The following is a 14,421-nucleotide window of genomic DNA, read 5'->3' as shown; positions in this document are numbered from 1 at the left end:
GTCCAGCTAGAGGGGAAGAACTATTAAAAATTATAAATATTGCTGAAGCATCTGGGATCTTCCTTGTTCTCCTTATTGGGCCAACTCCTGGAAAACATCCACAATTCCAGCTGAGGGGACTGCACCTCTCATGATTTGGCCCTGTACAATTCAATATAGACCCAATGACCTTACTTCACATTACTGTAGGCCAGTGCCTGAACTGCTCATATGACAACCTATAATTTGAACAGGGAATGAGAGAGCCTGCGGGTGTTAAATTGATGCATAATGAAAGCAGAACAGTGCTCCATTGTGATGAAGCTGAATTCAGGCTTTTCTAGCATTGTTGACAATTTCTGACTTCCACTGTGTTCTTAACTTTGGTGTATATAGACTACCTAGTCATTATGTCACATCTTGAAAATACAGCACAGAAAAATTCCATTTAGGCTTTATCAGAAATAGGTAATATTTACCATGCTCTAACAGGCTGTGTTGTGTACTGAATGGAGGCTGCTTCCTCCAGAAGCAGAAAGTTTCTCTTGCATTAGTAAAAGTAGCACATGAGAACTGAGTGGAATTCATGACTTTGAGAGAAAATTTAAATGTAAATAGTGCTGCTAAACCAGAACCTCATCAATAAAAGCAGTACTTGGGAAAAGTGGCTACATTTTTAGAAGATAAAGCAAATTTAAAATCAAAGTCCAAATGATGTGCCCTACAGCTTCCATGACAATGATCCCACACATGCCTCATGAGCCAACTGTGTTCTGCAATCATAAAAACTAGTGAAGATTGTGAGGGGACTCTATCACCAATAAGTCACTGTTTATTGCCCATATGGCTACCCAAATCCTCCCAGCCGTCCTAGGGATATTGTCCAGGACTCCATCCCACTTGACTGTCACATATAGATGGCATCTGCTGATGCAATCTTGTTCTTCCCTCCCAACATCTCAACAAGAAGCAGGTTCCTCCCCAGCTGACTGTTAGTCAGGTGGGTTGAACCTTAAAGAGACTATTTAGTCTATTTCCCAGCTGATAACTCCAAAAAAGTACTAGCAGCCAAGGGGAGAATTGCTGGCTGGATGTTCCTGTCCTATTCAGGCAACAGCAGTAAAGGAAGAGCCCACACAACCTCAGCAAGATATAAAGGCTGTTACTTGTTTTTCGAAATAAGGGCCCTTGCTGGAGTCATGCCGCTCCAGTGAGCGGCAGGGTTGGAAGGGTAGGATGTGGTCAGAGGAAGGATATAGTACCAGGATCTGCATGATCAGCTCAAGGAGCAAGAGAGTTCATGTCACCACAGGCACACGCTTCTTCCTCGGCCTGCGGGTGCTCAACCTCCACTCCACTCAGGCCCCGCCCCACTCTCTCTCTTACCAGCAGGTAGTAGCTCCTGCCCAAATCCTTCACAACACATTTGAAGGTCACTCTGTTTATTTACGCCCAATAATGCATTAATAGTTCCACTATGCAAAATGTTCTCTTAGCTATCCCGTGGACATTAATTTCATTGAATTTGGTAGTGAGAACACTCTGACATTGTTAAAGTTAATGACCTAGTGGTTTGTACAACAAGACAGATTTCAAGTCAAATTGATCGTGTTAATTGTTTTATTGAGCAACGTTAACACCGTATTTCAGAATGTCCTCAAGCAATACCTTTATTATTACATTACCGGTGACAGAGTGTCTGAATCCATTAAGTAAAAGACGCTTTTTATTTATAAAATATACAATTACAGGTAACCTAAAATTATAGATTAAATACCAGGAACCACACAGCATTGCTCAAATATCCCATCTTTTATTGAAATGAGTGGCCAGCTTATGCATGCAAATTACTCCACTGCTGTGGACTGGATCTTTGATTTTCTAGCTGTCCACACTGAGGAAAGGAGAATCCTAGAAAAGAGGCAAACATTGGGCTTGATCCTGTAAGCCGCTGGGCACTCATGAATGCATTAGACTTTTGTAGGAGATGAGGCTATTTAGCATCTTTTGAGCAGAAATTTATACAGGGTCTCAGATACTACTGTGATGGGGGCCAAACAGAGCCTGGTGTGACAGGATAGATGCATAGTCAAGTTACTATATATAACACATTTGCCATACAACTCAGATCAGTAATAGCTCATGTATTAAACCCAAACAAATCTCCATATTACAGATCCTTCCCTCTATGGTATAAACCATGAAATGAGATTCCTTTGTCCCACTGCTGATTACGTCCATTTTTTCAGTGAACAGCTCCAATCTCCCATCAAAAACTGTAACCAAATAAACAAGAACATACATCACTTAAATGTATATAGAATTTCGTTTTGTTCATTGACCTGACTTTTTATTCTCTGTGTGGTCTCTTATTGAATCTGCTTCAGCTTCCTTTGTTTCTCAGAACATACAGGTGCTGTTAACTAAATTAATGCATAGCTTAGCCTGGTAAAAACCATATGTCTCCTCTTTTCATTCCATAAAGAACATCCAGAGAAGCAGGAGAGCTTTCCTCTAGGGTGGGCTTGTGTAGCTGGCCAATACCTGAATCTTTTCCTTTTTGTACAGGGAAGTATCTTTGAGATTATGAACAGCATTTGGGATCCACAGTTTTCACAAAGAAGTATCATATTGCATTGAACAACAAAAATTAGATTTCCTTACTCAAGTCTGGTTTGTGCCTTCCTGTAATGATGAGCACAGGGGTGAGGGAAAGAAAGCAGAAAGAAGTTTCCTCCTCTTGTGCCCTTATGCAGAAACTGAGTTCAGTCTTCTCCTTATGCCTCTCTGAGAGGGAGGATGCCATAAAACTTGAATTGAAAGCAAAGATAATCTCTCCAACATAGCCACACCCATCCTGGGCAGGGGCCAGCAGAGTTAGGCATGGGAGGGAGGGAATGGGGTGGGTTGGAACACTGCACCTTTTCAAAGTTGAAGCAGTGACTACTGAACATAATGCCTGGAACTCTTTGCCAGAGGATGTTATGAAGGCCAAGACTATAACAGGGCTCAAAAAAGAGCTACTCACCTGAGAATCATACTCTTGGTCTTTAATGTAAAGCAAAATATGCAGCATAGCTACAGACAAACATTTCAGATATGAAACCTCTCTCAGGGTTTCTCGGGATCAGATTGCACCTTGGTATTGCTATCATGAACGCACGAGAGCTTATTACTGCATTAACTAACTACATGTCTATGATCAATACACTCTAATAAAGCCAAGAGACATTTGGGGAGAGAATATAGGCTGATATGACTTCCTTTATATTTTCTCTGTGAAGGCAGGGTCTCCTGCTACATGAGTTTTAGTAGTTAAAGAATTAACAAATCAAACAACCACTGTGCAATAAGGTCTTCCATCTCCCTTCCATCTGGCAGTCTCAAAGAGCATATTTGACTGTCTAATATCTCAGTTCAATAGAAGCAAGCTTTGTTACCTTAAATAATAGGATTTTTACATAAAGTACTCTGATATTGGGCACAGTCCTGCAGGCTGCTAAGTGCCAGATCAGTAGGAGTTGAGGAAGTTCAACACTTTAGGGGATCTGGTTCTAAATTGGGCCCTCAGGATACCAGTGAGTCGTCTAAGCTGCCCTCAGCGAGGCAAAGTTCCTGCTATACTCATATATACAGAAGATAAGTAATAACCATTCCTGGAACTGCAGTATAATACAAGGGCAATTTCATGGTAAATTCGTCTGCCATTTTTCCCCCTCCCTGTTTCTTTCTCCCTTTTATGTCTTATTCAAACAAAAATGGATTCCGGCACTGGTAATTTTCAATAGTCTTTGTAACTTCAGATGATGCAGCAGAGTCTGAAGACAATACAGCAGGGACTACATCTGAAAAAGAGAGTGACAATTTCGGAGAAGAGCTGCAAACAATTCTACTGAAGCCTCACTGTCTGAATTGCATGCCTGTGCTCATAAACTAAAAATCTATCTCAGATAATTGACATTTATTTGATTGAAACAGCAGGGTGTCCTCCATCACCATGGTAGGAGACCATATGGAAGAACAGTATGAGTGGAGATAATGTTTGTCTGCTGAGTGTGTCAATGTGTTTAGAGATTATTCACAGGGCTCTAGGGATTCCCGTATGGTAATGTTTCAGCTAAATTAGAATCAGATTAATTGCTCTAATCTAATGGAAAGACAATGTTTATCAAATTATTGCGCTTTCACCACATGATTTTGCAGTGTCATTATTCTTCAAGTTTAAAAAATATATACCAAAAGGATCTCTTGCAGCACATCTGCTCAAGAGCTCAGTAATAGTGTTGATTTCCACCCGAGAGTTAATACAGTTTATAACTCTATGAAGTAACTAATAAATTAGAGCAAAAGGTTTGTAGATGATAAATCTGCTGTAGTCCTATGATAGTGCTTCATATTGGATAAAGCAGTTCTTAGTTAATTAAATTTTTTATTTCAAGCAAGGAATATTTTCCTCTGAAAATGTAATGGGTTTTTTTTCCAGTAAATAGCATACATAACTAAATTAAAAAACCTGCACCTTTTACTTCTGCTACATTTACTTTTATTTTTTTAATTTTTTCCTTCCATCTGAAACTTTTCAACTAAATTAGCAATAGATAAATGTCACTGAAGACTCCTGAAACCCTTCACATATTTTGTTTATTAGATACTAATTTTTAAAAAGTAAGTACTTTAATATTGTTACTATTAAGAATACACAGAATATAGTGTTTTTAAAAATGTGTATACTTCAACATTTTTCAAGATTTTTCCGGATTATTTTTTTAAGAACTTTATTTGCCGCACTTGGTGAATATACTTGTGCTATTCCAACTTTATTAAAGGAGGGTCTAATTTTGAGAGGTGCTGTGCACCCATGACTCCGATCGTAATTTTATGAAAAGTGAAGGAACACAGTATCTAAAATTGGGTGTTTGAAATCAGATCTAAAATTAATCTAACAATTATCTGATTCATGGACTACCTGATTTCCAGAAAACCTCTTGAAAGTAGAAATGGGACATAACCTCATTCTGAAATACACTGATAAATGGTACCCACCCTTCAGTATTACTTCCATCCAGATGGTCCTTTGATCCAGGAACCTACCGGCTGTATCCTTCCAATCTGATTTTCCACTGCACTACCTCAGTTTTATGCTAGTGAAACTCCATGGACTTTACTGGAGCTCAAGGTGGGAACCTGGAGTAATAGTAGAGAGTCACACTCTTCATCTCCAATGTGCATATGGAAAGATAGAGCCTCATCTTACAGCTCTTTGTTTTGTTTTACTTGTGAGAAATTCAAAGTTCATATCATTCCAACTAAGGCTTCTGAATTTTAAGCCTAATCACATAACACATAGATTAAAGTTAAAGTGGCATGGCGAAATCAAGCTGGGCTGCATAAGCCACATGCTCTATGAAGCTATGACTATAAAAGTTGTAGCAGCTTGTTCTTCTGTTGATTTTATTATAAGGATGATGTTGGACCCTTTTGGCTGCCCGCCTTTTTCTCTTGATATCCGATTAAAGTTAACTGGGACAACTGCCCTCTTAACTGGAGCTTTCGCACTACTTTTGAAGTGAGTAAGCTTCTGGGAAGAGTCATGGTCTATGGGTAGAGAGTCACTTACTCTGTGATCAGTCAATGCTTGGATCTAACTTCATACCTTTTGTTCTCAGTGACTCAGCAATGGACTCCCGTGTTGTTTTCTGTACAGTAGTAGCTGTGAACTTGCTGCCAAGTCAGTCCACATGATGTTACTGTAATGTATAGAGGACAAAGATCTAAATCCACACAGTCCCCGTGACCAGAAGAAACTGATCATGGATATATAAGTGAAGGATATTGTGACCAACAGTAAATCATTATTCTAACAGGATACATCATATAGATTGAATAAACATTTATATTTTGTAACATACATATTTAATCTAAATATTTAATTTTAATAAATGCATTATTCATATTCTTTAAACTGTTCACTACATCATTATTTGGAAATGATTTAAATCAGCCATGGCACTATTCAGAAAATCCTAGCAGATGGTAGAATTGGGAAAATGCTGTAGAAACACTTCTTGTAGGCAAAATATATTGCTTTGTCTTATTTTTCTTGAATACAAAGTAAAAGGTGTTTTTCATTTAGATGACTCAGTCTGGTGCTGAATTAAAATTTGCAGACTAACAGCATGGGGTGGTGTTTCTGAAGGAAGGTTGTTTACTAGAATCTGTGGGGTACTTCAGAAGTGCTATTATTATTATTATTTATTATTACTTATTAAAAATCATAGTGTAATAAATGCACACAATGCTTTACAAACATCTTAAATTCTCCAGCTCATTACTTCCTGAGTTGAAAGCTCAATTCTGCCTTTAGATATACTGGTGCAACACGCATTTAAGTCCTGGAAAACGCACTGAAGTCAACTGAAGTTCCACCCATACAATGAAGGGCAAAATTGGGCACTGACAAACAAACAAATACAAGACATGACAATGTTCATTGTTTGCATAGTGTGAGCTTCGTTCTCCTCACACTTTGGTTCTACACTGGTTTAATTTCATTCAGTGAGATCCTGGTCCCATTTTAGTCAATGGGAATGTAGTAGGTTTCACTCAGGAGCCAGCAGGCCAAGTGGGCAGGCCCCAAAAGCATAGGCGCCGACTCCATGGGTGCTCCAGGGCTGGAGCACCCACAGGGAAAAATTAGGGTGCTCTGCACCCACCGCCAGCCAAACTCCCCTCACCCCCTGTCCCACCTCACCTCCTCACCCGCACCGAGCGTGCCGCATCCCCACTCCTCCGCCTACCTCCCAGTGCTTCCCACCACCAAACAATTGTTTGGCGGTGCTTCTGACTTTCCAGGAGGGAGGGGGAGGAGTGGGGATGTGGCGCGCTTAGGGGAGGAGGCGGAGAAGAGGCAGGGCACAGGCAGGAACTTGGGGGAAGGGGTGAAATGGGGGCAGGGCAAGGGCAGTGCAGGGGTGGGGCCAGGGCTGGGGGTGGGTTTGAGCTGGGGTGGGGCAGTGCAGGTGTGGGACCAGGGTCGGGAAAAGTGGAAGTCGGCGTCTATGCCGAAAAGTCCATAGGGGAAAAGGTAGGTAACCCAGGCCTTCCCTCTCTACCAGGTCCTGGCCAAGAGCCCAAGAGGGAGAGGTATGGAATGTCTCAGTTCACCTCTTCCAGAAGTTTCCAGATCATAGGCCCTGGTTCTCATGGGGGACTTCAATCAGCCTGACATCTGCTGGAAGAGCAATACAGCAGTGCACAGATAATCCAGGAAGTTTTTGGAGAGTGTGGGGGACAACTTGCTGGTGCAAGTGCTGAAGGAACCAACTAGGGGCCATGCTCTTCTTGACCTGCTGCTCACAAACAGGGAAGAATTGGTAGAGGAAGTAGAAGTGGGTGGCAACCTGGGCGGCAGTGACCATGAGATGCTCGAGTTCAGGATCCTGACAAAAGGAAGGAAGGAGAGAAGCAGAACATGGACCCTAGACTTCAGAAATGCAGACTTGACTCTCTCAGGGAACTGATGGGCAGGATCCCCTGGGAGGCTAATATGAGGGGGAAAGGAGTCCAGGAGAGCTGGCTGTATTTTAAAGAATCCTTATTGAGGGTGCAGGAACAAACCATCCCGATGTACAGAAAGAATAGAAAGTATGGCAGGCAACCAACTTGACATAACAGCGAAATGCTCGGTGAGCTTAAACACAAAAAGGAAGCTTACAAGAAGTGGAAACTTGGTCAGATGACTAGGGAGGAGTGTAAAAATATTGCTCAAGCATGCAGGGGTGTAATCAGGAAGGCCAAAGCACAATTGGAGTTGCAGCTAGCAAGGAATGTGAAGCATAACAAGCATGCATCCGATGGAGTGAGCTGTAGCTCACGAAAGCTTATGCTCAAATAAATTTGTTAGTCTCTAAGGTGCCACAAGAACTCCTTTAATAATATTAATGACGCCAGTAACATAACAGCTTTTGCAATACCACACTGGTTAACAAGAAACCAAATACAGTTCACTTTAGGCATTCCAGCCCTTGGTTTCCATCTAGACAAGCAAGCCTAATATAGCAAGGGGTTACTGAAAACCTGATTCACCATACGTGCGGTTCACCAATCCCCAAGGACCAGCCACTTTTCCCCAGGTCATTATGAAACTCAGATCTTAGCCAATAATCACATCAGTGCCAATCCTTTAGTAACTAAAATAAAAGGTTTAATAATAAAAGGAAAAAAGAAGAACAGAGTTTCAAATGGTTAAAAGATCAATATTCATACAAGTGATTTCCAGCATTCATAGTTCAGGAACACAGTAGTGATGGAATAAACTGCTAGCTTGTAAAAGTCTCTTTGGAATCATCCGAACAGGTCAGAATCCAAAGGCAGCTTAGATGCAAAATATGTTAGAGTCTTTCCATGCATTTTCCAGGGTATTCCAGATAATTATTTGGAAGATCTCCATCTTATGACTTATACTTTCCCTGTCCAAAGTTTAATCAGACTAGAGATGCCAGATCAGGCCCATACTTTCACTTTCGTACAGGCCCTTTCAGAGGCCCAGAGAGGCCCAGGCCACATGAAAACAAAATAAGGCACCAAAAAAAGAGTGAGACATAATTTTAATTTTTTTTTCTTTAACAAATGCTTTTCTAGCCTTTTTCTGTGCAAATCACTAATTTTTGAGAAACAATCTAGCTTTCACGCAATGTCACAGTTGATATTAAGCATGGCGAGCCCATTCAAATGCTCTTGTCCCATAGTTGAATGGTGACAGTTCTTTACCTGCTTCAACACGTTGAAGATGCATTCACCTGAAGCCACTGATGCGGGCAAACTGACAAAAATAGCCACCCAATAGCAACATGTAGCCAACCATATTTGAAATGTTCTGCTGTAAATAAGTTTAAAATGTTCTAGTGTTAATAAGTAGCCTTTACAACTTGAAATGTTCTGCTGTAAATAAGTAGCTTATCCACACTTGAAATCTTCTACTGTGAACATGTACACAAATGCTGAAAAGACTTAAAATGAAGGAATACTAATTAAGAACACAAAATGAAACAGTCAGACAGGTTAGTATCCTTATTGCTGAATCAAAACTCAAGCACGCAAGGTATAATATAACAGGCTGAGCTGAAGACAAGGGGATGACATATATATAGTAAACACAGAGATAGATACAGACAGGGGGATAATGTTGAAAAATTTCAAACATGTGTCCTCATGAAACTCACTATATAAGATTGTCCTCACAGATTTTCACCTTGAATCTGGGCCTACAGACTATGAAAGCTTATGATGATGGCCAAGCTACCAAGCTAGGGCTCAACCAACCAACCAGTCAACTCTTTTAGCTACCATATGAAGATAATAATGAGGAATTCTCACACATAAATAATTCCTTAATCAACTAGACGTAAAACTACTAAGACAGTAAAATGTAACAATTCTTTACCTTCCAACATGCACTTGAACCAGCACTAGCCACTAGTAGTGGTTCGTGTATATAATCAGGTGATCTGAGAGGACATGTTCATCACAGTCTAATCTTGTGCCATCAGAATTGATATATTTTTATTAATATTTATGAACATTTTTAACTCTTTTAATATGACAAAATCCATATCAGTTAACAAAAAAATTATGTCTTTTAAAATCACATCTCCTATTTGCTTAAATCACATCTCCTATTTGCTTAAATTTGCAGCTCTAAGCTCAGAGAGTGTGTCACATTTTGGTCTGATAGGGACACACATAAAAACAAATTGCGAAACTTATAAAATGCCAAAAAATTATCAAGTGTCTAAATTTGAGGCCCCCTTTGAGCTTGAGGCCCAGGCCAAATGGCCATCCTGGCCCCCACTCAGATTGTCCCTGCTTCTGTACCTGAAGCCGGCTATTAAGTGTTTTGAGCACAGCATGTGATTGAGAATTCTTCTTTGCTGAGCACACACTGTCTCATCACTTTGAAGTTAACATCCTATGTACTATGCATACACAGGTAATCCAGTTACACTGATTAACATAAAGAATGAGGAGTACCTGTGGCACCTGAGAGACTAATAAATTTATCTGAGCATAAGATTTTGTGGGCTAAAGCCCATTTCATCAGATGCATGCAGTGGAAAATACAGTAGGAAGATATATAGATATAGATATATACAGAGAACATGAAAAAATTGGGGTTGCCATACCAACTCTTAACAAGACCACTTAATTAAGGCGGGCTATTATCAGCAGGAGAAAAAAACTTTTGTAGTGATAATCAGGATGGTCCATTTCAAACAGTTGACAAGAAGGTGTGAGTAGCAGTAGGGGGAAAATTAGCATGGGGAAATACTTTTTAGTTTGTGTAATGACTCATCTACTCCCAGTCTTTATTCAAGCCTAATTTAATGGTGTCCAGTTTGCAGATGAATTCCAGTTCTGCTGTTTCTTGCTGGAGTCTGTTTTTGGAGTTTTTTTGTTGAATAATTCAGATTTTTTATATGTATATATACATAAATATCTTCCTACTGTATTTTCCACTGCATGCATCTGATGAAGTGGGCTTTAGCCCATGAAAGCTTATGCTCAGATAAATTTATTAGTCTCTCAGGTGCCACAAGTACTCCTTGTTCTTTCTGCTGATACAGACTAACACGGCTACCACTCTGAAAACTGATTTTAACATAAGGCAATTAACTGGTCCTCCATTATAACAGAGATAGTTAAGCTGAAGACAATGTAGATAATATTATTAGTTTCCTTCAGTATCTTACATCTTTGATCTTAAGGTTAACTGGACACAGTCATGTACATAATTAAGACATGAAAGGGAATTAGCAACTACAAGTTAATTTGGTTACATTGTTAAACTTCTAACAAGGATTTAGGTAAACACAGACAAACACCGGTATACTTAGCATCTACCCTTGATTTGTATAACTACAAATGAATGAGTTGATGATTGCTAGTTTAGTAAATCTCTTTGAAAATCACATACAAGTGGATTGTCTTGATACAATATGAATGCCTTGTGTTAAATTGTTATGGGTCATACACAGATTGGCTGGTTTGCCAGTGTCACAGTCCCTAAATGCATGACCTTGCACTTTGCCTCCAGAAGCTGAAAACTGGCTTCCTCCCTTCAGACTGCCTTGCCTTGCCTTCTTTTTCTTTCTCCTTCACCTGCTCCCACTGCCCACTTGACTGCAGAGTCTGGGAGATGCTGCAGGGTGGGGCATTCTTGGCCCAGTACTGCTCCTTCCCTTCTTTAGGCCAGGTCTACACTACGAATTTACATTGGTAAAACTGTGTTGCTCAGGGGTGTGAAAAATCCACCTCCCTGAGCAACATAGTTATACTGACCTAAACCCGGGTGTAGATAGCTCTATGTCAACGGGAGAGTCAACAAGTTTCTCCCATTGGCATAGCTACCACCTGTCACAGAGTGGATTAATTACACCCCTGGATGAAGCTCTCCTGTTGGCATAATAGTGTCTTCACTCAAGTGCTACAGCTGCAGCACTGTATGTGTACACAAACCCCTAGTGTCCATGTGGGGTCCGTAAACCCCATTACAGGGAGTTTTGCCATTTACTTCAGTGGAACTAGGATTTCAATTTACTTCAGTGGAATTACTCCGAATTCACACTGAAATAAGACTAGAATCAGGGCATGTCACTGACAAGGGCAATTTACCCCCAGGCATCATTAGCTCTGCAACAAATACTTGTTTCTCAGACTATTTAATAAAGCAGCAGAGATCTACATGCTGTTTTGAAATCTGTTTGCTCTTGAATATTTTAAGGTTTATGTTTTTGTTTCTTTTTACTGTGGCAATATGGTTCCTGGCACCTGATAATGGAGTTTAACTTTCGAACCTGAAACACACCAAGACATGAGCCAGATGGACTTTCACCTCCTTGGTGCAGATATCCAAGAGAGGACTGTCCTCATAGCATTTCATTCTAAGCTAGTTATGGTTTCCTTCTAAATCCCTATTCCATTGCATATGTCACACCTGTAAAGATACAATGGTCACCTCTTTAAAAAGTTCCAGTTTTGCCTTTCATGATACATACCATTCAATATTTTCAGTGCCCCTCCATATCTATCAAAGGATATACCTGGGATACTATGAATGGAATATAATTTAATTATTTAAGGCTTTAGCTAAGGCAAGTGTCAAGAAGTATAGTGGATCCATGAGCAGCCGGGGTATTTGGTGTTTCATTAGCAATAAGTGATGCAGCAGGAAGGCGGCAATGCAGGAAAGAGAGCTTTACTGACCATGGATGCTGAGCTAGTGAGACTTGATGAGAGGAGGCCCACATTTCTTTGGTAGCAGCCTACCCACCTTGCATTCCTGAGCTCCAGGTAGCACATCAAGCCAGGTCCCCCCTCAATCGTGATCCTCTCTCTCCAGTCCGACTCCTCACATTTAGTTGGGAGACTTAGGAGAGATTATAGAACAGAGAGGTGTTGGGGCCTCAGAGTTCATGGAGATTGGAGCAGTTGCAGCCAAGAGTGGCAGAGAGGAAGGTGAGCAATAGTGGTGATAGCATCTGTAGAAGTCTATAGAACTATTCCAGATTGTTGCATCAGTACACATGTATATATTTGTAGTTACATTATTGACCCAACAGAGTTTTTCTGATCCCTTATCTAAATATGCTATTATTTAGGACATGTACTACATCTATGAAATGTGTAGCAAAACAAAGTTAGAGCACAATGGCAAATTTCCAGAATTCAATAAATCAACTTTTTTTTCAAATTATTGCAAAATTATATTATAATGTCTTGACAAATATTACTGTCATAATTGATCCCATGTATGAGCTGTACAAATACTAAAATCCATCTGAAACTGGCAAGCTTATATACATAACTGAAACAACAATTTGGGGGACATTTGGGGGTAAAGAAACTGGATTCTTTCAGCTCTACCATATAGACCAAATTTTTAAAGCTGTTTTATGAAAACCCTGTAAATAGATTTCATAACCAAAACTGCCGAGATAACCTGAACTATGGATCTGATCCTTCAGCCCTACCTCATCTGAATAGCCCCACTGACCAAAGTAGATCTGTTCTACCCACATGGGCAAAGACTACAGGATCAGCTCCTATAATGATGAAAACATATTGCTTTTAGTCATGACTGCAGGTTCTGAAAGACACCCATGTTCTCTGCATCTGTGTCTTGAAAAAAAAAACACCTCTTTTTCAATTGATTTGCCCTTTGTCACTGTCACAGATATGTTTTCCTTGTTTTGACAGGTAGTTGTAATTCTATTAGCAGCCCATCGACTTGCCTGTGAAATCGATCTGTGTTGGGCTAGCTGGGTCTTCTTAAAGTGGCTGATTTATTGCTTCTGTGTGTTAAAAAAGAAGAAGAAGAAGAAGAAGAAGAAAAAGAAGCCCTTCTGCCTCCACGGTGAACAAAGTACCTAAATAGTGTTTGAAAATGAATAATTTTTAGCCTCGCTGCTGGTTGTCTCAGTAGCAGATGAGCTGTGACCTTTCGTTGGCAGTTTTGCTGAGAAGCCTGCTGATACTGGCATGTATAAATGATTGTCAATTTCCCTTATTAATTTACCTTGCTGTCTCATGTATAAAATAGAAGATCTCATTCACCCTAAATGTCCTCAGCATCAATCCATCGTGTTTGCCTAATTTTGCAATTTTATACCGTGCTGAATGTGGAGAACTGCAGGAAATATATGCAATGCCAGTTCTTTCATGCATATTGAAAAAGGGAGCATGCGGGTGAATTTACAGTTGACAACACTTTACTTGAGGTCAGAGAAAGAGGTTATCATAATACTTCGTGTACAGAGTGCTATCGGAAGAAGTTTAAAGAATCACTGTGGTCTAAAAGTTGACCCAGAATTTAAAATGATATCTGTCTGAATAGCATTAATTAATTATCTTTTTTTAAAAAAAAATCAGGAAAATAAGTCAGCTTTTCCATTGGACAGAAAACAGATTAATATCGTTGCAATTTGTTGTGTTGTACTGGGGATTTATTGACAAACATGAATTTTAGTACAAAAATACGAAATGTTGGTTTTTAATCTCATGGGTTCTCTTAGCCAGGAGGCTATTCTTGGCAGCACTTTCTGATAGACTCTAGAATCAAAGAGGAGATTTACTCTTTGCAAAATATAGCATACATCCTTATTATACACTCATAGGGTTAAATTCCTTTCAACTGCTATTGATTTTGTTTGTTCATTCACATTATGCACCGGAAATGGTTCACCGTCTTTCTTCCGGACAAGGTAGGTATAGTGACTATTTTGTGTTTCACATGGGCCTCTCCAGAATGGCTGGAGTTTTTGGTTATGCGCTGGTTGTTTGTGCCAGTTACAGATCCAGTTTCTCTTACAATTTTGAAAAGATGCACAAAGTTCTTTTCCCACACCAGGGTGCAATCTCTTAGATGTCAGACACATTCTCTGTGAT

At 39.9% G+C, this 14,421-nt stretch overlaps 1 long non-coding RNA gene across 1 annotated transcript in view; it reads left to right on the top strand.

Moving 5' to 3' along the window:
• Positions 1–13,466, top strand: part of LOC311518265 — a 69,760-nt gene extending 56,294 nt beyond the window's left edge. The window contains exon 3 of the long non-coding RNA XR_014710935.1: positions 13,234–13,466. This is a non-coding gene — a long non-coding RNA (uncharacterized lncRNA). The remainder of the gene's footprint in view (positions 1–13,233) is intronic.
• The last annotated feature ends 955 nt before the right edge of the window (positions 13,467–14,421 follow it).

Source organism: Lepidochelys olivacea (genome assembly GCF_965140295.1).
Source record: "Lepidochelys olivacea isolate rLepOli2 genome assembly, chromosome: 3".
NCBI classification, from domain to species: Eukaryota; Metazoa; Chordata; order Testudines; family Cheloniidae; genus Lepidochelys; species Lepidochelys olivacea.
The sequence above is the reverse complement of the archived record's forward strand: the minus strand, read 5'-3'. Positions and strand labels throughout refer to the sequence as shown.